This window comes from Astatotilapia calliptera, chromosome 3, assembly GCF_964374335.1.
Source record: "Astatotilapia calliptera chromosome 3, fAstCal68.1, whole genome shotgun sequence".
Classification (NCBI taxonomy): Eukaryota; Metazoa; Chordata; class Actinopteri; order Cichliformes; family Cichlidae; genus Astatotilapia; species Astatotilapia calliptera.
Genome location: NC_137424.1, coordinates 1857839 through 1879830, shown reverse-complemented (window position 1 = coordinate 1879830; position 21992 = coordinate 1857839). Strand labels below are relative to the sequence as shown.

Below are 21992 nucleotides of genomic sequence, written 5' to 3'. Positions count from 1 at the left end.
TGTAAAGCACTTTGGGGTCCTTAGGGACGAGTAAAGCGCTCTACAAATACAGGCCATGTAATGAGAGGTGATTAAGCCATTTCTCATTATTTGCCCTACAAACAATCAGATCTCTCATTTGCACAATTACTTTATTCCCTGTTGTGTACGTCAATTTTCAGTGTTGCAACACTGGAATTTGTCATGCCCAATGTAATGACAACATCATCAGCTGTGTGTTTCAGATCATGACCATCAGCCTTTCCTCTGACAAAACCTCTCTCTTTACTGTAATACATCTTATGAAAAAGATCCCCATCACACTTTATTTCCTTGTCAAAGACTCCGACTGCGAACCAGTTAGAGTACCGGGCGTAGTCAAAAGGAACAGAGAACATAACGGCTATTTTCTTATCAGCTCTGTTTTTAGATTGATCATAGAGATGGTAAGTGAAGACTCCAACAGATCCACACGTTGTGCCACCAGTCTTAGAGAACAGACTGTTGTCAGATTCATATGGCCCAAGTTTTGTTGGCAAAGGAATTAGGCAGCATCCACTAAGAAGATGCAGGCTAGTCAGAAAAAAGAAAAAATATGAATTAATATTCTTATTCAAACAGGACCTGAACTCCTCATAATGAGTCAGGTGGATCATTTTTTAGAGTAAGAAACTGGCACAGGGTTATTGCTGCTGAGAAAAAAACATTGTGACAGACAAACTGCTCACTTGATTCATTCTGTTTGTTAATGGTGACCTACAGGCAGTATCTCAGTCACAGTAAAAACTGATTCACAGACAAATATGTAAGTTCAGATAAACAACTCTAACTTCACGTGCTGATGTGTTAAATGTGTGTCATTGTTAGATTGTTTTCTCTGTGTTTACTGCACACAAACACGGGTGTGATGCTGCTTAGGTCACTTATATTTCATTTTATATACATTTCTCTTATTTTTAGATCATCAGCTGTGCAGTTCAACAGCACTCACCTGCATGAAAGGTCAATATGAATGAGTTTGTAAAACAAAGTGAAAAAATATGATATTTTTTCAGATTTTTTAGATTTTTAATGTGTAGAAATTTAGAAAGATCCCACTTTAGAAACTACCGCTGTACACTGAAGAACAAATGTATAGTCACCTGGGGTTACAAAGGGTGTAGCCCTCGGTCTTGTTTGTAATATGAACAGCAGACTGACGAGCACCCATGGTGTCTGTAAACTGAAAAACAAAAAGAGAGAGAAGAAGGTGTTTCTGTCTGTGGGAGTGTCTATGTTTGTACATCAGTGAACACAAATTCTGAGGACTCCAATAAACATTATACAAACTCCATTATAATTTCCACTGATCATGTTACAGTCCCTGAGGTTAACCCTGTGGGACCTTACCAATAAGAGAGGCCTTTTTTAAAAGGTTTCCTTCAAAGAGCACTGTAGCTTTTTTCACTTAGATTTTCCTTTTGTCATTTCATGCCTTGAACATTAAAAAAAAAACAGTTTAAAAATGACCCCTCAGTGTCTGTGAGCAGCTGTGACATAAGTCATGTTCCCACAACGAGCGCTCCAAACACACAGAGCAGAAAAATGATGGAAAAAGCGGTGAATCAGAGAAAGGAGCATTTACATGCAAAATTAACTAATAAATATGAACTTGTCTCCTTTTCAATCGAATAAACAAAGTCAGATTCACAATGATGAGATGAATTCAGGTGAAAACAATCAGCAGTGTTTGTATGAGCAGTCCTCACAGTCTGACTGAAACTAGATCTGTCTGTTTATACCCTGAAGTGAAAGTAGAACATCTGTTCATGAACTGAAGGAAATTTGACAAAAACGATTTTTTGCTTTTCCCTTTAACTGCCCCATTTTTTCCTCATTTGTTTTTTCCTGATATATATTTTTTTTTTTAAAAAAGGTTTTTCCTCTGATATTATTGTATCTTAGAGCTTTACCTTGACAACGAGATATTTAAAACAATGTCTCCTCTCACCCCTGCGGTTGGTTTATCTTTCAAACTCGGGTCATCTACCCGAAACCTGGGAGCTTGAGGGTCCTGTGCAGTATCTTTTAGCTGTTCCTAAGTTACAGCATTTAACAGGATGCTCTAAACATTGCTCAAACAGGATGCCTACACTACATTGTAGTGAAAGACTAAAAATCTATTCTACACTCACTGCTTGATGATTTGGTAGACTGCCTGTGATTAAGAGACTGAAATAATGTTGTGCATGTTTCTCATTTGATCTGCTTTGCAACAAATAGTTCTTTAACTTCTTTAATGCCTTTACCTTGAATTTGATAACTAAAGGCTCCACCCTAATTATGTAATGCTATTAGAGCGCAGGTGTGTTTCCACTCAACACAACCTGAACAGCAGAGAGGGAGGAGAGAGAGAGAGCAATGGAGAGGGAAGAGTAACCCTAGCTAGAGGCTGAGCTCAGGCCAAATAAAGTTTAAGTAATTACTTTTAGCCATGAAAAGTTATAGAAGGTACAAGAACCTCCTTTTGTGGCTTTCATTTAAAGTGATCAAAACTGTTTTTAAACTCTGGAGACCAGCCATCACTGTTGGTGAAAGTACTACAGAAATTGACTTTCTGCAAGTTTTATGTGAATTGCTGATGACGTGTAGTCTTTGTCTTTTCAAACAGACTTTATTGAGACCCATCAACAGTTCAACAGGCCTTCATGGAGACCTGCTGATATAAGTTCTCAGAGCTGCTGTAGAACTATTTATAGCTTACTGTGGAAACACTGATCAAACTGTTAGCAACAACATGGACACACATGAAACAACATGAAAGTACAGTTTGACCTTTATGCATTCAACTGTAACTCAGTTTTCCTTAAGTGCAGTTTGTACAGCCTGAACTGAACATGTAAAAGATTTTAGAGCCTGTATGGGATTTTCTTTCATCAATGTAGTCACATTGTTTTAGTAACAGTGCTTTTATGTCACTGGCTTTAGAATGTCTGTTTCACACTTTTTTGCACACAGTAAGAGAGTTATGTTATCTTGGGAAGTGGCGGCACTTTATTGCAGTGTGGGGGAAAAGTCCACAGGTGTTGATAGACTTTTGTTTGTCTCTGAAGATGGGGGAGACCCTGTAAGAGGAGATAAGGTGGTAAAAATCGTCCCCCTTCTGGTAAGGGTCAAAGGTATACACAACAGCTGTGCAATACGTTATCTGACTGTATTTAAAACCAGAGCTGAGATCAGGGGAGAGAATACTGGTCAGTGCCCCGCGATCGCAGCTCTCTCCCAAGGATGCTTGTGTTTATTAAAAGGTGTTGGCTTACTGCGCATCTGTATCTGTAGGCTTTATTAATTAAATTTCCATAACAAGCTGCAATTTCAGTTCAGTTCAATTCATATAATTTCAGACAGTAAAGCGATTTTTAAAACTTAATATACTTTATACTTATTATACTATAATACTATAATAATGTGTCTCCAATCTAATCCAGTCAGTCTGAGAAATGTAAAACGTGTTTTACCAACTCTCATGTTTGTTTTGGTGTGGACAGTCTGTTGGAGCAGAGCCAACAGTTTGTGACACAAGATTTTTAACAGAGGCCAACTTGCTACGTCTAGTTTAAAGAACACTTTAAAAATTCCAAGTTTATTGTTCAGCAGAGGCATTGTATTCACAGTTTGCTGTCAGTGAGCTCTGTTGTCAATGGATGCAGTGAACAAAGTATGTGGTACAACAAGTCTGTGGCCCAGTCTTGATTGTGTTGTTCAATCCTGCAGATCTAACACACAAAGAGCAGAAGTGAAACCGAGTGTTTGAAATAATGAAAAGTGTCACTTCAGCCTGTCTGTGCTGTTCAGAGATCAGAAATAAATCATATTTCTCATCTTTGAAATTTATCCATTAACAGTGAACTCTACTATCACTCCCTTCCAGTCCACTTGTCAAGATCTACATATGAAGGTTTCTGAGGTGAGAAAAACCCCACCCAAACATAAATCTATAGCATTTTCTAATTTTGATTTTTTATTTTTTTTTTCAGTATTAGTTTAGCAGTACCTTTTGAAAGCAGTGCTCTTATTCTTGGCTACATCAAAAGTCTAAATAACTCTGTATGTATCAAAGCCTCCTAAAGCAAGTTTGTTTGTTTGGGGTTTTTTTTAACCAAACTAACAAGAACTAAAACTTTGGATATTTCCTCTATAACTGTATTTTAGTTGTTTCCCAAGTTCACAAAATAATTTCATTAAGTTTTAATTCTCATTAAAGGTCATGTTTTTATTAATTAAGCATTAATGATTTTAGTTTATTAAAACTGTTTTTTCCACATGTAGTTTTAGTGAACTGTAATAACTCATGTCCTGACATCTGTGTGTTCTGTAACATCTCTTGTTTTGGAGTAGAGCCAACAATTGGTGGCTCAGTATTTTTAATCAGTGGCTGACATGTGAAGCCTTTGTCTAACATACTTATAGACAATTTTACAAAGTCCACTCTGTGTCTGTGAAACGGCAGCCAAGCTCAGGACATATTTAGTCTGATTCCCAGATTCTGATCACACTAACAGAAAATAACAGTCAGCCTCATTGGTCCACCTGTGAGTCTTTTACTGTGAACAAAAAATTATTTTAAAAAGCAGTTTAAGACTCTTCTATTTAAATTGGTTTTTAACTATATTTGTGCTGAATGTTGGGTTGTCCTTTTTTATGTATATTTGTTTTATATTATTGTGAAGCACTTTGCGGTTTTTATCCTGTGAAGAATGCTATATAAATAAATAAATAAAGTAAGTAAGTAACTATGGAGCGGCAGATTTGTGCCGGAACTAAGCTGCACAGCTGATGTTAGCCAGGAAACATTACACACTGACTTTAATGGAGAGACCGGAAATACAAACGCACACAGTTTGTTGTGTGAAGAAATCAAACACGAGCTGAACAAACAGTAAAGTTCCTAAAGACAAACTGTTAAAGGAGGAAACAAAGCAAACTTACAGTTTCTTCACACACCAACAACAAGCTCCACTCCACACCTGGACACTAAACACGGACACACAGGTGAGCTGCTTCCTGGAAGGAGGCGGGGCTCCACCTGAAACTCAGCACAGGTGGGAGGGGCTCAGCTCTGTGTGTGCTGATGTGTTAACTTTAAAAATATGCCGTCTGACTGCTCAGACTGAGTCAGAGTAAAGTTCACATGCTGACGTGTGGAGACATGAAACCTTGTTGTAGCTGCAGGTGTGAACACACTGATCCCAGATCAGCTCTGCTGTATTTGTAACATGAACATTTCTGCTGCAAAGCTTCAAATGTTCAGCATGTTTCTCTGTTTCCAGTCTATAGATCCAGTCACACTTTCTACCTTCACCTGTGCAGTAAAGACTGAGAGCAGAGCTGAAAGCAAGCGTCCAATCAGGGAGCAGCATCAACACCTGAGCTTCATTCAGACTCTGTTATTGAAGATGTTGTTGGTACAAAGTTCATCTGCTGCTCACATGAATCCATGAAAGATTTATTTCACTGATGTTTCTTCAAAGCTCGTTTCAACCTGTTGAAGTCATGAATGAAAGTGCAGACTGAGAGTGGATCACATGATGTTTGAGGTGTGTCATGTGACATGTTCAGTATTGTCACACATGTCTAGATTGTCCCTGATATCATAACTGCTCAAACACTGATGATTATATTTGAAGAATTATTCCTGATGGCAGCAAAGTTTGAATGGAGCTCTCTGTCTGTGCTGATTTGTCGCCCTCTGGAGGTCAAAGCACAAACTGCATGATGTCACTGTAACCACCACAGAGACAGGAAGTGTTTTTATGACTGAAACACTGAAATGATGCTAACGGCTGTCGTTAGGCTCACTGACAGCAGTGCTGATGTGTTCATGTCCAACACTGGCTCAGGTCAGACTCCTTCATCCTTCTCCAGCGTGAGGCCGCCCTCAGACCCACAGGAGCTCTGACCTTTGACCTCCTGACCCTAACCATTTTAGTCTTGTTGCATCTTTAAATGCAAATCCATCCAAACTGTAGCCGAGCAAAAGAAGCTGGAAGCTGTTCTATGAATGATGTTGTTGAAGGAGCTTGGAAAGAAAAGCGTCTGGACTTCTTTAAGTTGCTTGAAGAGGGACATGGACGTCTTAACGCCCACTCACATCCTGGGACATTTGATCACAGGAAATCACATGATAGCGTGGGGCTAGATCTCACAATGGGTTCACCCAAGACACGAGTAGTTCTTTATGTTTCTCGTGCACGGGAGAGAACTGGACCAATGCCGTTCCTTCGCTTGACCACAGTTGCTCTCGTCCGTTCCCTCGTAACACTGCTCTTTTATTGAGGTTACATGAATATACATAGGTTCATTAACATACACGTGAACAAAGGTACCAGTCTGTATGTTATGTAGGTGTGTGTGTGTGTGTGTGGAGTCAGAGTGTGACCCCATAAACGACTTCCCTAAACCTGCTGGTCTGGAAGTCCAGCAGTTCATCTAAACAAAAGGCACTTAGACTAAAACAGACATCCTACCACAAAACAATAAGAAGGTAGCACCTCTCCCATGATCCCAGGACGTGGGTGTGAATGCCAGAACACTCTGGAGTCACACAAAGTCTTTAAAGACTACTATCATTACACAATTGGTTCTACACCTCTAAGCATATATGGTTAGATATTCCCCAATAACAATGACAATGATAAAATATAAATCCAACAATGGTTTTCAGGGTTTTTATCGTTAACTTCGTTTCCCTGGGTCTTTCCCGTGTTGTAGTCGTGTGTCTTATTTTGAAAGAAATGTTTACGCGTTACCATAGCGACCAGAGAGCATTAAGGGTGCAGACAGGTGCATCCAACAACATTTTATTTTCCCTTATTTGATTTATGGACCTAACTGTATGAACTGGACTTTGGCTGTAATGCTGCTCCTCTTCATCATTGCTGTGTTGCATTTCCATCATTCTGCTGCTGGATTCACTGCAGGCTTTAACAAACACTCCTTTGGGTCCAGGCCCAGCCACGTGTTTGTAAGCTGCTGTGCTCCTCACAAATAAAGCCTGAAGCAGCTCAGACTGTTAGAAGCAGCACTGAGCCCTGTTACAGTTATAGTGTTAGAGCAGCGGCTGCAGCCTACAGCATTTAAACTAGCTGACAGTAAACACATCAGTCCAGATGTTACCACATTACTTTGTGATGCTGAGAGTTAAAGGAGACTGGCTGATTAAAATCCCATTCCTTACATCACCGTCCTCTGCTCTGACTGCTTTCATTTAATCACAATCAGAATACTTTTTTGATCCCCAGGGGAAATTATTTAGGTTACAGTGCTGCAGCACAAACAGGAGCAAAGACACAACACACTAAGTAAGAAATAGCACAATATACACAATATATACATGCATACATATGAGTCACTTATAAGTAACATGTGAGTGCTGGGGTCTATGACAGCAGGCAGGTCTGTATTTATGTCCAGGCTGACATGAACAGCTAGTAGTTCAGGGTTCAACACTCAGGAAAGTGTGTGACCTTCCACACTGACAGAAGATGCTAAACATGACTTTAAACTGTTGTTTGTTAAAGCCTCACAGATCTGAGAGCAGGGCTCAGTGGGTACATGAGCCTTTATACATGAAGGCTTTCTGTTTCCAGGAGAGGAAACATGTGATCCAGCTGTGTTTGGTCACATGGATCTGCTCTGCATGGATCACCTGACTAAAACATGTTGTTATTATTGTTCTTACAGTCTTAAATCGGTACATCAGGCGGGTCACATGACACCCGGGGGTGACAGCAACATCTTTCCTCTTTAGAAAGCTGCTCTCTGTCCCAGGAGCTGTTGTCACAGTAACAGCAGGAACAGGAAGTCACATGCTCTCTGCTCTGTGACTGGCTGCTTCTTATCTCAGCTTCCTGCAGAGGGTGGGGTCTGCTGATAACGCACACCAACAGAAGTGTGACTTTCACTTCCTGTTTATTGCTGTTGTTCTTAAAGCTCTCAGGCGATGCTGCAGCGCCCCCTGCTGACACAAACTCCTCCCTCTGTCTCAGAGGTCACAGGTCAGCCTGCTGCAGAGGGTCTGACTTCCTGTTACAGAGACGGGTCTCAGCGTCAACGCTGGTTTCTGATTGGACGGTGTGGAAACCCAGCTTCCTCCAGCCGAGTGATGTGTGGATTCATCACTCTCTGTGGATCAGTGTAAGTCTGTGTGTGGGTCAGCTGCAGGACTTGTTTGACCTTTGACCCTGGCAGACAGAGCTGGTTACTGCTGTGTGACTCCTGCCGTCGCTCCACTTTAAATTTTACTTAAAATAAGTCCTGACATGGCCCCGCCCCCTCTGACCTGCTGCTCCTGGATGTGCTGAGGACACAGCGGAGGCTCAGAGGGGGCGGGGCTTTTCCCGTGGCGGTAACCAAACTGCATTAGGTCGCTGCACTGCCAGTGTTTAACCACACCTCTTCTGACTGACCTTTGACCTCTGACATGTTGATTTGATCCTTATTTAATGACGTCTTTTATCTAGTGATTTAATTCTGTGTATTTATATGTGATGGTGTTCCTGAGTTCAGCCTCAGCTGATATCCACAGACGCTCCTATTGGCTGGTTTTAAAAACACATTTTTCCATTAAAGAGACTCTTTTGTTTTTTGTTTTTTTTGTTTTTTTTTCTAAATGACATCAGAAACAGCAGTATGCGACATTACGTGATGGCAGAGCTTCAGTTCATCCTTTGTCTTTTTTTTTTTTTTTTAAATAAATAGGACAGGGGGAATGAATGAGAGAAAGAGGGGGAGAGAAAGAAAGAAAACCAAAGGGGAGAAGAGACTGTGAGAAGGGGGGGGAAGAGAGAGATAAAAAAAAGAACTCCTGGGTCACCTGTATGGAGAAAAAAAAAACAAACAAACAACAAAAACAAACAGAGGAGACAGCAAACAACAAAGAGCAACATAATAATAGAGAAAACAAAGCACCATCACAATAAACTAGCTAGTCATAGATATCAATATTTACTAAATAATAAACGATATTGTGCAGCACACAAGATAGACAGCGCACAGTGTGCTTTGAGGCAGCAGCCAAGAAAGCTTTAGTCCGCGTCTGTGAATACCCATGTGTGCATACCTGTGTGGATCAGCATGCTTGCATTCCAAAGGTTTCTCCATGTAATGATCTGCTAGGGAGTGTGGGGGGGCCACAGCCCCGTCCTCCAGGGTGTGAAGCGGGTATGGAGGAGATCAAAACTCCAGACATCCAGAGGCCCCCAGAACACAAGAGACCATGGAAGACCAACAGAGGGGCAGCCGCGCCACTGTTCCAGTAAGAGCTGAGGAGAGTCCCAGATGAGGGCTCGCCCAGCAGCCGCGGAGCAGAAGTCAGGGGGAGTTGCAGTGACGCGCCCGTGAGCTCCGCCGGCCCCCAGCTGCGCCTGAGTGACCGAGCCCCAGGCCGAGAGGCCGGGGGCACCCCACCTCCAAAGGGGCCCGAGCGAGCCCCAGGCCCCAGGCCCCGACAAGCGGCCGCCAAGGAGTGAGCCGGTGTGTACCCGGACGCCCACCCCCAGACACAAAGAACCACCAACACACCGACACCTGAGGGAGTCCGCCACCGGCAGGGGAAGTGGTGGTGGTTGGAGATAGGCCTCCAAACCTTGGAGGGCCTGAGGTGTCCCCAGAGAGGTGGCGTCTGATACCCAACCTGACATATAGACACAGACATACAGGCACACACAGACACAAACATCCATTCCCACCCTCATGCTCTCATATGCACTCACTCCACACTCAACCAACGTGGAGACAGACATAAAGAGACGCTGTACACACAATCACACTCCCCAAGCGTACTCTACAAACCGGGTCTAGGTACCCTTGCCCCTGGAGGGGGGAATTGCACCCAGACCCAGGTGGTGTTACCCTTTTCCCTGCGGTGGGGAGAGGCAGACCACCCCGACTCCGCAGCAGCAGGGAGGCCCCACACCCCAGACCGCAGTCGGACGGCCAACTCCTCCTACTAGCCCTCCCGCTCCAGCAGGCCGCAGAGAATGGGGGTGGGAGAAGACTCCAAACCTCCCTCCACCCGCTCATTGTAGTGTTGATGCATATGTGTTCTAAGGTGCAATTAAAACCCAGGAGGGCATGGAGCTACCTGCCAAGGAGCGGCAGGTAAGCTCATAGTCCCTCCTGCTAGCCCTCAATGACTAAGTGTATTTAAAATTGAGAGGTGGGCAACGACGTCAGGGGTGAGGTATACACCCTGATGGTGATTTGGACTCCGTGATTGTGCCCACCCCCAAGATCCTATATGTATGTGTAATGAGAGTGTGAATAATGTGAATGTCTAAGTTGTGGGATAAAATTGAGGCAGAGGCAGCCAGAAGGGGACGGGGGGGGGACGGGGGGGGGACGGGGGGGGACGGGTAGCCTCCTCTGCACCCTGGTGACATACCCCCACTCCAAGGCCCTGCATGGGTGGGTGGTTGTGGAGGAGCGGGAAGAGGGAGGCAGCTGGAGATGGGGAGGGAAGGAAGGGAGGGGCAGGTAACCCCTCCCTGGGGCCAGCTCCCCCGCTGACCCCAGTAGGCACTCCCACCCTCCGCGACCCGCCAGGGAAGGGGGGCCCAGGCCCATCAGACCGGGGCCCAGTGCAGTAGCGCCCCCCGGCTCCACAGAGCCCTGGACAGTCCACCCAACCCCACCACAGAGAAAACTGCACCCACCCCACCATCCACACATCTTCCAGACTACATAAGACGGTAAACGCCCAGGCTGAGATCTTCCTCCACCTCTCCTGTATCTCCCCCTCCTGCAGAGAGTTCCTGAAGAGAAGAAAGCTCCTGCAAGATGTGACCATCCCCCCCACCAGTTGAAGAGCCCCCCAGGCGGCTCGACGCACCGGCGGCACCCTGCTCCAGGGCCGGGCCCCCATGCACCCACCCGCCCACAACCCCGGCAACACACCAACCAGGACCCAAGCCCCCGAGGCCCGGCCCGGGCCCCAGCCCAGAGACGGAGCGCCCCCAGAACCTCACGCCCATCCCGGACCCACCCAGGGGCAGCCAGCTACCAGGTCAGTAACCCACGTCCGTCAGCACAGACCCTCCCCTAGCCCCGCTGCACGCAGCCGCGAGGAAACAGTCACCTGAGAGCCAACAGAGCCCCCAACCGGACGTGACCGCTACCCCGGGTTGAGCCCCCCAAGGAAGATGCCTCCGGGGAACCCCCCGACGCCCTAAGCCTGTCCCTACCCCCTCACCAATCACAACAGTGAAGGCGGGACCAAACTATGACCCCCCACCCCCACTAGGTGATGGAGCTGATAAAAGGGGCCCAGAGCAATTGATCTAATGTGGTGGCAGAGGCTGTGTCAAGACTAATGTAATCTAATAGATAATTTCTATATTGGTTAGAATTAAGATTATTTTTATTTTTCCAGTTCATGAGGACTGTTTTCTTGGCTATGCATAGGGCAGTGAAGATCATATGGGCTATATTCTTTTCTGAAGTGACATTATCTAAGCTGCCCAGTAGACACACTAAGGGGGAAGTTGGAATGTTACATTTCAGACACTTTGATAAGTCTTCACATATCTCGCGCCAAAACTTTTGCACTGGTGGACAGAACCAAAGAGCGTGGATGTAATTGTCTGGTGTATTGCCTTGACAGTGTGAGCAGTTGTTGGAAGATGTAAAGCCCATCTTGAACATCCGATGACCTGTATAGTGCACTCTATGAAGTATTTTGTATTGTATTAATTGCAGACTGGGATTTTTAATCAATTTAAAGGTTTTTAAGCATACCTGAGACCAGAAGTTTTGGTCTAAACTGACTGATAAATCTGCTTCCCACTTTGCAGTAGGAAGGGATATTGATTCATCTAATTTAGAAAGTGTTCTGTATATTTTAGATAATAATTTGGGGGATTTAAGAGTAAGAAAATGTGCCGCACTTAGTGGTGTTTGTAATTCAACTTGACTGAGGTTAAATTTCTTTTTTACTATGGATTTAATTTGTTGATATTCTAAAAATCTTTTCTTGTTGATCCCATATTGTTCAACTAGTCTGTCAAATGGAATAAATTCTGTTCCCTCTAATATATGTTCTAAGTATTTAATTCCTTTACAACTCCATTCTGGGAAATTAATCATATTATTGTTTTGTAATATGTCAGGGTTATTCCAGATAGGTGTACGTTTGCATGGGATTAATGAAGACTCCGTTATTTTTAGAAACTCCCACCATGCTGTCAGAGAGAAGCTGATGTTGATACTTTTAAAGCATTCATGTCTTTTGATGTTTGAGCTAATAAATGGTAGGTCTGAAATCTCTAGATCCTTGCATAGTGCAAGGAATTTGGAAATATATGAATCCAGAGATCTGAACCAATCTTGTGATGGTTTGTTAGGGATCATCAAAAATAAGTAATTTATTTTTGGCAAGATCATCATTTTTATAGTGGCGACCCTTCCCATGAGTGATATGGGTAAAGATTTCCATCTAGTCAGATCGCCTTCTACTTTCTTTAGAAGTGGGATGTGGTTTAGTTTAGTTAAGTCTGAAAGCTTAGGAGAGACATTAATACCTAAATATTTAATATTTCCGGATTGCAGTGGGGCAGAGGAAGAATTATGGAAGGAGCAGTTAATGGGGAGAACTGTAGATTTTGGCCAGTTAATTGAATAATCTGAAACTCTTGAAAACCAGTTTATTAAAGTAATTACCTCAGAGAGGTTGGTTTGTGTGTTTTGCAGAAAAAGCAACACATCATCCGCATAGAGACTGATTTTATGTTCTATGTTCTTACATTTTATGCCCTTAATTGTTGTAGCCTGTCTAAATGTTGCTGCTAGAGGTTCGATAAAAATTGCAAAAAGTGAGGGGGAGAGTGGGCATCCCTGTCTGGTGCCCCTCAGGAGACAGAAGCTGGAGGATGTCTGGTCATTTGTTCTGATACGAGCTGTTGGGGAATTGTATAATATTCTTATCCAGTTTATGAAAGAGTTTCCAAAACCAAATTTGTGTAAAGTTGCGAATAAAAATTTCCAATTAACTCTGTCAAATGCTTTTTCTGCATCTAGAGATAATATTATGGTTTCGATGTTTTTATCGTATGAGTAGTCTATTAAATTAAGTAATCTACGAGTGTTTGTTGAGGAGTGCCGACCTTTTATGAAACCAGTTTGGTCAGGATGAATTAAGAGGGGGGTCATTTTCTCTAATCTCTTTGAGAGAGCTTTGCAGATTATTTTAAGGTCTACATTTAAAAGAGAAATTGGACGATAGCTTGAGGGAAATAAAGGGTCTTTGCCTGGTTTTAGCAGGAGGCTAATGTTGGCAGAATTCATATTTGGTGGTAGTCTGCCCTTTTCCTCGATTTCCTGCAACATGCTGTGGAATACTGGTGCCAAAATTGTCCAGAATTCTTTGTAGAATTCTGCAGGGAAGCCGTCTGGACCTGGAGCCTTATTATTGGGCATACTTATCAGGGCTTCCTGGAGTTCACTTGGCATCAGTGGTGAATCCAGTGCCATTGCTTGACTGTCTAGTAATTTTGGAAGAGTTACGTTGTCAAGAAACAGATCAATTTCATTTTTAGATGGGTTTATTTGTGGTGAGTATAAAGTTTCATAGAAATCCCTAAAAATGTTGTTTATTCTTCCAGGATCATATATTGTGTTCCCCGATAAATCTTTAGCAGCACATATAGTTATTTTTTCTTTATTTATTTTTAGCTGGTTAGCTAGAAATCGACCTGATTTGTTACTGTGTTCAAAATTCTGCAAGCGAAGTCTTTGTATAAGGAATCGTGTTTTTTTATTAATAGTTTCATTTAATTCTAGTTTTGTTTTGCATATTTTGTTCAATGTTTCCTGATCTTGGTGGGACGCGTAGGCTTCTTCTAGTGATTTGATGTTTTTTTCTAATTCCTGAATATTTTTGTTTTCTTCTTTCTTTTTGTGTGATGAGAAAGAAATTATTTTACCTCTCATCACAGTTTTCCCTGCTTCCCATAGAACAGAAGCAGATATTCCGGGAGTGTCATTAAAGTCTAAATATGAAGTCCATTCCTTTTTAAAGTATTTAATAAAGTCTTCATCTTTAAGTAGTGATATATTAAATCTCCAGTTTTTACTTGGCGTAGTATTATTCTTGTGCATTAGTGTTAAAGATACAGGAGCATGATCGCTGACAGCTATAGGATGAATCTCAGTGTCTGAAATGTCGCTCAGCAGTGAGCTGCTGACCAAAAAATAATCCAGACGAGAGTAAGAGTGATGAACATGCGAGAAAAAAGTATATTCCTTACTGGTGGGGTGAAGAGAGTGCCATGCATCGCAAAGACCAAAGTCGTTCATATACTGTTTGATTATATTTGTGGACTGCCAATTACGCTGAGTTCCTGTTGTGTTGAGCCTATCCATTTCTTCATTTAGTCCAAGGTTGAGGTCACCGCCAAGAATGAGTGTGTAATCAAGGTGTTCAGAGAGTGCACTAAAAAAACCGTGGAAGAATGAGGGTTCATCAACATTTGGACCATATATACTAACAATACATAGTTTTTTGTTCAATATTGATAGTTTAATAATTAGAAATCTACCCTCTGGATCTATAACTGTATCGAGTACTGTAAAATTAACATTTTTATGTATTAAAATTGCTACTCCCCGTTGTCTAGAATTATAACCGGCTGCAAACACGTTAGGAAACTCAGGTGTTTTAAGTTCATTTAAACCTGTGACAGGTCTGTGAGTTTCTTGTAATAAAACAACATCTGCCTGTAGTTTTTTAAGCTGGTTAAATATCTTTAACCTCTTTCCTCTGGTGCCAGCTCCATTTACATTCCATGTGACAAACCTCAGCATGCCCTTAATTGTGTGTGTATGTCTAATGATGTATGCTGGGTGTTTCGTTTAGACAGGTGGAGAGAATATGGAAACATCCCTTGTTTGTAAATAGAAAGAGAAAAAGAAGTGTGGTGAGAGACTCCATAAGTCTGACTATGTGTGTGAATATTCACTAATATGAACAAGCGTGGCTTGCTTATGTGTCCTGCAAGTCTGTGCGTGCTGTGAGGCTGTTGTGAATGTGCTGCCGTTGAGCTGATGTGTTTGCGTGATCGTGTTGTGAAAATATGGAGAAATAGAGGGTGTTGTTTGTAGGTGAGTGGGGAAGTAGGTGACCACAGCAGTGAAAGACAAGAGAAAGAAAGAAACCACATGAACTGTGAGCGACAACAAAAAAAAAAGAAACGAAACGGAAACATTCCAATTAAAGCAATGACGGAGGGTGACGGTGTTATATCTGCTATGACATCATATTGATATTACTAGCTTAAACTCATGTTAAAGGAGAGAGTGTGAATGAATAAGAAAAGAGTGTAGCGGGTTCTTATCTGGAGTGCAGTTAATATAACCACGGTGTGGTGCCGAGGTCGCGGTAAAGCTGTCCGTCCACGTAGAGCCGGTCCACGGCGATGACAGCACGGGAGCCTTTCTGGATGAAGCTACGTCGAACTGGGAACAGGACCTTGCGTCGTTCCAGGATCTCTTTGGGGAACTGATCGTTCACGCTGAAGTCCGTTCCTTTCAGCTCTCTGCCGCGACTCTTCACCTGTTCCTTCTGTTTGAATTGACTGAATTTGGCCACAATAGGCCGTGGTCTCCCGGTCCGCGACCGCGCGCCCCCCAAGCGATGTACTCTATCGAAGTCGATGTTCTTTACGGTGTCCTCCGGCAGCTTCAGGTGGATTTTAATGAAGTTTTTCACCATTGCCTCTGCGTCCTCTCCGGCAGTTTCTGGAATACCAGAAAACACAAGATTATCTCTCATGCTACGGGCTTGTAGATCGATAACGGACTCTTTTATTTTTTTATTTTCAATGTTTAGCTGGGTCACGTTATCGGTGAGAGATTTAACCGACTCCCGTAGCGTGGCATTTTCAGCGGCAAGCGTTTCCACCTGCCGCTGGCTGAATTCCAGGGATTCTCTCAGAGATTTAAATTCCCGGTGTAAAATCTCCACCAGGGACAGCCTCGCATCGAAACTGGACAATCGCTTGTCGATTGACTCCAGGATTTCTGCGATGTCTTTGCCGGCAGGCGATGTTGTACCGGGGGAGTCTGCCTGGCGACTTCTCTTCGATGACGGCGTCTCGATTTTGGCCGGGGAAGATGCACTCTGGGCCTTATGCATTACTAAATCCTGAAAACAGCGGTCGATGTAATCTTGGAGAGCGTCTAAACTCTCCCCGTTGTCCTCCAGGGTGTTAGAGATGATAAAACAGATGTTGTTAGTTATATGACAATTGATTAGTATATTTGGTAATACTGAAGCTTGGAAAACCTTTGTTAAACTCTATGCTACCATTTGCTTTTTCTCCGCCAAAATCTCCGGCGTCTGACGTCACCTACAACATCACTTCCGTCACTTACTGTTCCCTCCTCTCACTGACAGTGCGCGTGCACGCATGTGCGTGTGCGCGATGGAGCGCGTGCAGGTGACTGTGCGTACCCTCTGCAAGACTCCTGCAGGCGCCCCTGAATGGAAGAGGCTAATGTCTTCCTCGGACTGGAGCCCCACGTAAGATCTCAGCTCGTGGGGTGTCAGTGATGCTAAGAAAGGTGAAGAATCAGCCCAGAACTACACGGGACGAGCTGGTCAATGACCTGAAGAGAGCTGGGACCACCGTTGGCAAGGCTACTATCAGTAATACACTGAGACGTCATGGTTTAAAATCATTCATCACACTGAAGGTTCCCCTTCTTAAGCCAACCCATGTCCAGGCCCGTCTGAAGTTTGCCAGGGACCATCTGGATGATCCAGAGTCATGGGAGAAAGTCCTGCGGTCAGATGAGACCAAAATAAAACTTTTTGGTCTAAACTCCATTGTTGGGGTTTGGAGGAAGAAGAAGGATGAGTCTCATCCCAATAATACCATCCTACAGTGAAGCATGAGGGTGGAAACATCATGCTCTGGGCTGTTTTTCTGCACAGGGGACAGGACGACTGCACTGTATTAAGGAGAAGATAAACGGGGACATGGATTGTGAGATTTTGGGCCAAAACGTCCTTCCCTCAGTCAGAGCATTGAAGATGGGTTCTGGCTGGGTCTTTCAACAAGCCAAAGACCTGAAGCACTCAGCCAGGAAAACCAAAGAGTGGCTCCGTAAGAGGCATTTCAAGGTTCTGGAGTGGCCTCACTAGTCTCCAGACCTCAGTCCAATAGAAAATCTGTGGATGGAGTTAAAAGTCTGTGTTGGCCCAAAACATGACAGATCTACAGAAGATCTGTGTGGAGGAGTGGGTCAAAAGACCTTCTGCAAAGTGTGCAAACCTGGTGAAGAACTGCAGGAACTGTTGGGCCGCTGTAATTGTTAACAAAGGCAATATTAATATAGTTTGACTCAAGTGTTCAAATACTTATTTTACAAAGAAATATACAAAAAACTTGTTATAAAATCATACATTGTGATTGCCGGAATTTTCTTTTAGATTATGTCTCTCACAGTGGACATGTACCTATGATGAAAATTTCAGAGCCCTCCATGATTTCTAAGTGTGACTACTCGCAATATATATATATATATATATATATATATATATATATATATATATATATATATATATATATATAATATTACTTCTGATTTGCCTCACTTCTCCGAGACTGCAGCTCAAGGTACATTTTCAATGCTGTACTCAAAGTTTGCCCAACATATCTTATGTAATGAGCTGGGATCTGTGAGTTAGTCTTGTTCAGAGACAAATCCAGTGAAATATGCAGTAACGTATTTTAACAGCGCACATCACGTATGATAACGATGCTCTCTTGTTTCATTAATGCCACTTGCATCTCTGTTTTTCATTGCATTAAAAATGAAATCAGACTTTACTATTAACACTACTATGCTGATTACGATAACCTGGGATTGTGTATAGAACAATATTACTAACCATCAGTACATTTTTACATGGTCGATTGTTAGTTGTTCCATTCCTAATTGTGACACTAATGCTTTATGACTAGTATTTTGATGCTTCATCAGTTTTGGCCAAGCAAGATTTGGCCTGTGCAAAATCTACATCATTTCCCAGTAAACTTATTACCCAAGGTATTGTTGACTTCATCCAGTTCAGCAGCATTGCCATGTGTATAGTTAGTATAATAGAACTGGCTGTCACTGTCCCCTCTGTGCCCATGGTGTTTGATTGGTAGGCAGAAAGCCTCTTTAAGCCCATACATTTATACTGTGCAATATTTTTTAGATGACCAGGGGAATGATGCCTGTGTGACTTCTGGTTCACCTCCTGTCCCTGACTCAGTTACTAAAGGTATGATATAAATCAGATGCCATGTCCATCACTAGGCACTATGTGCAGTCAACACCAACATCATGTGGTTAGACATTATATAACATATAAAGAAGCTGAATGTATTTTGTGCTTACCAAGCAGTGTGATGAACTATCATGTTAATGAAAACAATCAAACTTTAAATTTTATCAGGTCTACAGTCTATTTATTATCACACACAATTTGTTTAGACAAGTACCAGCTTGTTTTCACAGTTTTGAACACCATCTCTACCTACAAGTGCATCTCACATGATCTTTTTAAACTTCAAATTTGTTTTGTTTTATTGAACAGGTTTATGTGTTTCATCAAGGCGGTGTGTGAAGAGACCATGGTCTGAGGAGGAGATAGGAGCGGTGATGAAACATATGAAGCCTTTTATTGAAAACGGTATCACTGTCACCAACCAGCAGTGTCTGAAGTGCAAAGAAAAGGAACAACCTATCTTGGAGACGAGATCTATTCAAAACATTTGAGATTTTGTGCGCAACAGAGGACTGGCCTTTAAAAAAAAAAAAATAAATGTTAAACACTAAATGCACTTTTTGACAGTCTGAGCCTTTACCTTTCTGGGCCTGATTTCAAGGTTAGTGTTCTCCATTCAAAAAGTATGTAGTTGACTTCACTGTGCTCACAGGCAGTGTTTTGTTTTGATGTGTGGTTAGCCTGAGTCTTTTAATGCCAGGATTCACTTTTATTTTCCTTCAATAATTGTTACAATGCTGTCCTTTTAAGGAATTGATTATTGAGTTGGTTATATTAAATATAATTCAGTAATTCAACAAATGTGTTGTGTGTTGATATAAGTCTTATGTATAAGTCATGGTGTCAGCCCGACTCACCCCTGGTGTGCAAAGGTGCTGTTTTATTGGTCAGCCACTCAGTGCCAGTTTCTTCAGGACAATGAAAAACTCTATAATACATAGTTTGTTCTAGTTGATGCAAGCACTGTTGTGTTATGCTTCTAGTTGTTTTAATGACACTTTGACCACCTGTTAGTAGATCACAACAGATATGATCTGTGGTGTTTTATGTAAGCTTGTATGTCAGATTGTAATGCTCATCAGAGAAAACCAAAATATAGTCTTTTTATTATTTTTTAATTTATTCATCCATCCATCCATCTTCAACTGCTTATCCGAGGCCGGGTCGCAGGGGCAGCAGCCTAAGCAAATTTATTCAATTTTACTATAATGATGTATCAGTCACAGTCTTATAATACACCTTCTTTTCTAAGAAGGTTATACTTAGTGCATGTGTGAGTATATGTACAGTGAACTGGCTTTACACACCATGTGTCCTTTTAAACCAGATTTAATCAGTGTGTGTGTGTACAGTAGACTGGCTTTACACACCATGTGTCCCTTCAGAACAGACTATACTTTGTGTATATGTATGATGACATCACTGACCTTGTACACCAGACTGTCCTTATAGACCGAGCTACAGAAAAGTCTCTACGAACCACCAGAATGTCTGAAAAAATAGCCTTTTTTATATCTCAGTCGAGCAAAGAAAATGTTTAAATTTTAAGTTGTGTATAGGTTTGCTGATTTTTTTCATGATTTTTGATATGCATATTGTAGCTCTAGCACCTCTGGAACCCGGTGTCCCCATAGCCCTATGTCCAGTCTGATTTGCCAAAAATTTCAGAAATTGTCCCTCTAACCCAAGAAACGGGTATGTGTGTGTGTGTGTGTGTCTGTGTGTGTGTGTGTGTGTGTCTGTGTCTGTGTGTGTGTGGAGTCAGAGTGTGACCCCATAAACGACTTCCCTAAACCTGCTGGTCTGGAAGTCCAGCAGTTCATCTAAACAAAAGGCACTTAGACTAAAACAGACATCCTACCACAAAACAATAAGAAGGTAGCACCTCTCCCATGATCCCAGGACGTGGGTGTGAATGCCAGAACACTCTGGAGTCACACAAAGTCTTTAAAGACTACTATCATTACACAATTGGTTCTACACCTCTGAGCATATATGGTTAGATATTCCCCAATAACAATGACAATGATAAAATATAAATCCAACAATGGTTTTCAGGGTTTTTATCGTTAACTTCGTTTCCCTGGGTCTTTTCCCGTGTTGTAGTCGTGTGTCTTATTTTGAAAGAAATGTTTACGCGTTACCATAGCGACCAGAGAGCATTAAGGCTGCAGACAGGTGCATCCAACCAACATTTTATTTTCCCTTATTTGATTTATGGACCTAACTGTATGAACTGGACTTTGGCTTTAATGCTGCTCCTCTTCATCATTGCTGTGTTGCATTTCCATCATTCTGCTGCTGGATTCACTGCAGGCTTTAACAAACACTCCTTTGGGTCCAGGCCCAGCCACGTGTTTGTAAGCTGCTGTGCTCCTCACAAATAAAGCCTGAAGCAGCTCAGACTGTTAGAAGCAGCACTGAGCCCTGTTACAGTTATAGTGTTAGAGCAACGGCTGCAGCCTACAGCATTTAAACTAGCTGACAGTAAACACATCAGTCCAGATGTTACCACATTACTTTGTGATGCTGAGAGTTAAAGGAGACTGGCTGATTAAAATCCCATTCCTTACATCACCGTCCTCTGCTCTGACTGCTTTCATTTAATCACAATCAGAATACTTTTTTGATCCCCAGGGGAAATTATTTAGGTTACAGTGCTGCAGCACAAACAGGAACAAAGACACAACACACTAAGTAAGAAATAGCACAACATACACAATATATACATGCATACATATGAGTCACTTATAAGTAACATGTGAGTGCTGGGGTCTATGACAGCAGGCAGGTCTGTATTTATGTCCAGGCTGACATGAACAGCTAGTAGTTCAGGGTTCAACACTCAGGAAAGTGTGTGACCTTCCACACTGACAGAAGATGCTAAACATGACTTTAAACTGTTGTTTGTTAAAGCCTCACAGATCTGAGAGCAGGGCTCAGTGGGTACATGAGCCTTTATACATGAAGGCTTTCTGTTTCCAGGAGAGGAAACATGTGATCCAGCTGTGTTTGGTCACATGGATCTGCTCTGCATGGATCACCTGACTAAAACATGTTGTTATTATTGTTCTTACAGTCTTAAATCGGTACATCAGGCGGGTCACATGACACCCGGGGGTGACAGCAGCATCTTTCCTCTTTAGAAAGCTGCTCTCTGTCCCAGGAGCTGTTGTCACAGTAACAGCAGGAACAGGAAGTCACATGCTCTCTGCTCTGTGATTGGCTGCTTCTTATCTCAGCTTCCTGCAGAGGGTGGGGTCTGCTGATAACGCACACCAACAGAAGTGTGACTTTCACTTCCTGTTTATTGCTGTTGTTCTTAAAGCTCTCAGGCGATGCTGCAGTGCCCCCTGCTGACACAAACTCCTCCCTCTGTCTCAGAGGTCACAGGTCAGCCTGCTGCAGAGGGTCTGCCTGTTCATGGACTTCCTGTTACAGAGACGGGTCTCAGCGTCAACGCTGGTTTCTGATTGGACGGTGTGGAAACCCAGCTTCCTCCAGCCGAGTGATGTGTGGATTCATCACTCTCTGTGGATCAGTGTAAGTCTGTGTGTGGGTCAGCTGCAGGACTTGTTTGACCTTTGACCCTGGCAGACAGAGCTGGTTACTGCTGTGTGACTCCTGCCGTCGCTCCACTTTAAATTTTACTTAAAATAAGTCCTGACATGGCCCCGCCCCCTCTGACCTGCTGCTCCTG

At 42.7% G+C, this 21992-nt stretch overlaps 1 protein-coding gene and 1 long non-coding RNA gene across 2 annotated transcripts in view; one reads left to right on the top strand and one right to left on the bottom strand.

Annotated features, from left to right (window-relative positions):
* LOC145419375 (protein NLRC3-like) overlaps positions 1–21992 on the bottom strand; it is a 177604-nt gene that overhangs the window by 124883 nt on the left and 30729 nt on the right. The window lies entirely within an intron of this gene.
* On the top strand, positions 17595–19093 carry LOC145426175 (uncharacterized). The gene is made up of 3 exons (XR_013906904.1): positions 17595–17633; positions 18221–18286; positions 18602–19093. It is a non-coding gene; the product is annotated as an uncharacterized LOC145426175 (long non-coding RNA).